The sequence below is a fragment of the Papio anubis genome, chromosome 7, assembly GCF_008728515.1.
Source record: "Papio anubis isolate 15944 chromosome 7, Panubis1.0, whole genome shotgun sequence".
Classification (NCBI taxonomy): domain Eukaryota; kingdom Metazoa; phylum Chordata; class Mammalia; order Primates; family Cercopithecidae; genus Papio; species Papio anubis.
This window is the reverse complement of record NC_044982.1, coordinates 77,775,977-77,781,202: the sequence shown is the minus strand read 5'-3', so window position 1 is coordinate 77,781,202 and position 5,226 is coordinate 77,775,977.

Sequence of the window (5,226 nt, the reverse complement as noted above, 5' to 3'; positions counted from 1 at the left end):
AAAACCCAGTATTGCATCAAAACATAAGTTTGGTCCTATTAGAAAATTAGAAAATAATCGCTATCCTACATGAAAGAACATTACTCTCTTACTTTTAACTATAGGGTATCTAATACTAAATTGTAGTTTAAGAATTATTCACTAACAATAAAGGCAGCTTCGTTTAATTTCCCTAGTAAACTTCCCTGTCAAAGTGATCTATACAGGTTATTTCAAAAGGGGACACTTTATAAGCTATTTAGTAAGCAAAGCTTTTTGAACCTAATTCAGGAAAAGGGGAGATTAAAATGTATTTTGATCTACTAAGAATGTATTTTTCCTTGCAGAATTAGAGGTAGAATCTGACTCTTTTCCTTCAAAGTGAAACTCAGTAGAAACAGATTCACAAGGCGTAGGTAAATCACGAGAGCTTTAATATTGGTCCTATTTTCCCAAGACCAAATAAGTTGAAGAAAATAAGAATGGAGAGACTCTTATCCAATAAAAGATTATTATTTTTCACCAGTATAGGCAGGTGGAAAACACAGTCTACAGAAAAATAAAGGTGGCATTATTCCTCCAATTTAAGGGTCCATTCAGAAACCGTATCAATTTTATCCTTTTCACAGAGAAAAGACTGCACATCATCGAGAAACTTCAATAGGATCAACAAACAGCACAAACCAAGAAGTGAAGAGTATTAGTTGTCTACCAAAAGATACTCTCCTTTTATTCCTGCATGCAAGACTAAATGGAATATTCCAGCCTCCTTTTCATAGTGGACTTCTTTTCTCCACGGAATTTAATGTGATAGGTGTCCCTTATGGACCTAAGTCTTAGGACTATGTGTATGCTTCCATGTTATCTTTTCCCTTATCACCAGCTGGGATGGCAGCTGACCCTGTTTCTGCCATACAGAAGATGACAGTCCTGGAGGATAATACTGCAATCAATGGAAAGAACCTTAATTCCTGAATAACTTCATGGAGCAGAATTGAACCACTCAATTCAGATTGTTATGTAAAGGACAAATCAAGTTCTATCTTCTTTAACTTACTGGATCCTCGTTCCCTTTCTTACACTCTAATTCAGACTAATATTTCCTCTTAACTGAAACTGTCAAAGAAATACCATCATCAGTATTTCCTTTCATTATCCTTGATCAATATAGGCCTGGCTCCAACTGGGAGTGGCCAAACATTCATAATCTCCAAGTATAAGCAATCTTTGAAAATGCACAGCTAACAGGTATTCCTACCAATGTAGCCCAAACATGGTAGAACAGCAGTTGTACATAATCAGGTTTCATAATTCCACTTTATATAAAAATTTGGATATCTCTTACTGCTTAGGGGAAGTCTGGCGACCAACTTTTTAAAAAAATACTTATTAGAAAGTAACATTTAGCATTTTAAAAAATCATCTAGATCTTTTTCAACAGGCAAATATACATAACCAGTCTAGATTTTTTATTTTATTTTAGGGTTCGCATGACATCTAGGTGAATTGCTTCCAAACTAATTGATATTTCAGGAAATGCCTAGCTTTTCTTTAATAGAGTAAAATGTCTTTTATTACCCAATTCAAGTTAGCTTGAGATAATATTCTGAGAAGTAAAAACAATTTGAATTTATATCCGGTTATAAATGATTGGTTTCAGAAGTTTATCTGAAAACAGTTTTTAGTAGAGGACAGAGTGAGAGAAAAAGTAAAAATGCGACAGGTATTTCTTCAGATGGAATGGTATAATTTATCTACTATTCAACTTTGTTAGGATTGGTTGGCTCCACTGCAAATGAAATAGTAGTAAAAAGAAAAGAAATCAGCAGATAGTTGAAATAGCCAAAGAAGGGAGCAACACAGCATTGTTAATGGGAGATCCGTGATTAAATCTACAGGCTAGAATTAGCTAAACATTGAGTATACATGGGCACAAAGAAGGGAACAACCAGTGCCTACTTGAGGGTGAGGTGAGAGGAGGAAGAAGGTCTGAAAACTACCTATCAGGTCCTATGCTTATTACCAGGGTGATGAAATAATCTGCACACCAAACCCCCATGATACACAATTTATCTGTATAACAACTCCACATATGTACCCCTAAACCTAAAAGATTTTTTAAAAAATCAGCTTTATATGGAGGCACCATGTTTTTTCTAGAATTTATGTAAGGAGCTGTTTCTTCCTCTGAAATGTATCCCACTTGATCATCGATAGCTGAAATTATTTTGTTAAACTGACAATAATCCAGGATATTTAACATCTCTAAGTCAGTTTTCCCATCTGTAAAATAACAAAAAATAACACATACATTATAAATTCATTTTAGGGTGAAAGAAAATTATATATGTGGAGTGTCAACAAAATTCCTAGCACACATTGAGAAACTTTTTTTGTTTTTCTTTCTTTTCACTCTTTTAATATTACATAAAATGTAAAGATTTTCAGAGATCCACTCTACAGCTGGGTGTGGTAGTGCCCGCCTGTAGTCCCAGTATTTGGGAATGAGACTGTAGTGCACTATGGTCATGCCTGTGAATAGCCACTGCACTCTACTAGGCAACACAACAAGTACTCACCTATTAGGTAAATAAACAAAGCTCTGAACCTACGTCTTTATAAACCCCTTATTACACACAGCTTTCTATTCACAATTATTTTCCTTTCAGTGAAATATTGGCATTACTATGTTTATCAAATATTTCCACGACTAATCTGAGTCAACTTTCTTATGGTAAGTATAATAAACGAGATACTTTTGAAACTATTAAACTTCAGAGCTGAAGGGAGTTAAAAACAAATCTGCAATTTCACTTTTTGCTTCTAAATTGGGCATTACCCTTAACCAATTAGAACAGATTAAACAGCAAGGATTTAAATCTCAGTTACTCTACCAAGCCCATCATCTTACAAAATTAACTACTTAAATGATGCATTTTATGGACATTAGCTCCACAAAATTACAAGAGAATAAAATATTTTCTTATATTTTCTTAATGAACAGGAACATTTCATTAAGACAAAATATTGCCTTAATGAATAGGGACATGGAACATTAGGCAAAAGTAGACGTAGACTAGACTTTAATTATAAGCTGTGCCATATTTTATTTTAGCATTTTTAGGATTATCACTCTATTATTTTCTGGATTTCATTATTCATTTGAGAAGAAAGATAACACTCTTATTTTGCCTTTATTTGCTCCTTTGAAGGTAATATATATTGTTTTATTATCAGTTGGCTGTTTTTAAGGTTGCTTTTTTTCATCTTTGGTTTTTGGAAGTTTTATTGTGATGTGACTACAGGTAGTTTTATCTGCATTTATCCTACTTGGGGTTCTTAGCATTTCCTGTCTTCATATTTTTACTCAATTTTGGAAATTTATTCTGTATTATCTCTTTATTATTTCTGCCTCATCTTCTCTCTGATCTCTCTGCTTTGGATCAGATCCTTATCACCAACATAAATTGTTTCAACAGGCTTCTAACTGTCCTCCTGGCCTCTAGTCCTTAAATATATCTTCTTTACAAGATCATACTATTTTCACAATTAAAACATTCAGTGCCTGTAAGATAAAGTCCAGTGTCCTTAGTAGAGTGTGTCTACAACACCCTCCATGATATGACACCTAGAAATTATTTCAGCAGGCTGGGCACAGTGGCTCAGGCCTGTAATCCCAACACTTTGGGAGACCAAGGAGGGTAGATCACTTGAGGGCAGGAGTTCAAGACCAGCCTGGACAACATGGTGAAACCCCATCTCTACTAAAAATCAAAAAATTCAAAAATTAAAAATTAGCTGGGCATGGCAGCATGTGCCTGTACTCCCAGCTACTCTGGGGGGCTAAGCAGGATAATCGTTTGAACACAGGAGGCAGAGGTTGAAATGAGCCGAGTTAGCACCACTGTACTCCAGCCTGGATGACAGAGTGAGATTTGAGACTCCATCAACAACAAAAAAAACAAAACAAAACAAAAAAAAATTCAGCAAAATGTGGCCCCACTGTTTCTACTTCGTTACTTTAACCCTAAAACAACCTGCTGCTGCTTATAGTTCTGACTCAAATTCATACTAGGTCTTAGCAATACATCTTATCTCTCCTGACACAGCACTAAAATAAAAACATAAATGCACAAAAATATAATACATAACTAAAAAGAATGTAGAAAAGAACTTTTCAAAAAATGAGGAATAATAACAGATCTCTAACAACTGGAAAATGCAGAACAAACTACTAAATGGAATTAACAGTAAAGCAGTACCATATGACCCAGCCATCCCATTACTGGGTATATACCCAAAGGATTATAAACCATGCTGCTATAAAGACACATGCACACGTATGTTTATTGCGGCACTATTCACAATAGTAAAGACTTGGAATCAACCCAAATGTCCATCAGTGACAGACTGGATTAAGAAAATGTGGCACATATACACCATGGAATACTATGCAGCCATAAAAAAGGATGAGTTTGTGTCCTTTGTAGGGACATGGATGCAGCTAGAAACCATCATTCTCAGCAAACTATCGCAAGAACAGAAAACCAAACACTGCATGTTCTCACTCATAAGTGGGAACTGAGCAATGAGATCACTTGGACTCGGGAAGGGGAACATCACACACTGGGGCCTATCACGGGGAGGGGGGAGGGGGGAGGGATTGCATTGGGAGTTATACCTGATGTAAATGACGAGTTGATGGGTGCTGACGAGTTGATGGGTGCAGCACACCAACATGGCACAAGTATACATATGTAACAAACCTGCACGTTATGCACATGCACCCTAGAACTTAAAATATAATTTAAAAAAAAATCTAGAAAATAAAGTAGAGAACTCTGCTACAGTATAAAGCAGAAATGCAGAGTCAGAAAGCATGAGGAAACAGATGAAAGACCTATAGAAGTGGTATGGAGGCCCCACATCTGAGTAATAGAAATCCAAAAACAACGTGAATACAGAAAATGGAGAAGAAGAAATCAACAGAGAACTGATAGCATCAAATTCTTCCAAGTTGAAAGATAAGAGTATTTAAAGTGAAAAATGCCAAGTGGAATGATTATAGTAAAGACCTATACCCAGAGAGAATCATAAAAGCTTCCGAGATTAAAAACAGGTTATCTAAAAACAAATGAGTTAGCCAGGTGGGCTCACACCTGTAGTTCCAGCTACTTGGGAGACTGAGATAGGAGGATTGCTCGGGTCCAGGAGTTCGAGGCTGCAGTGGGCCATGATCACATCACC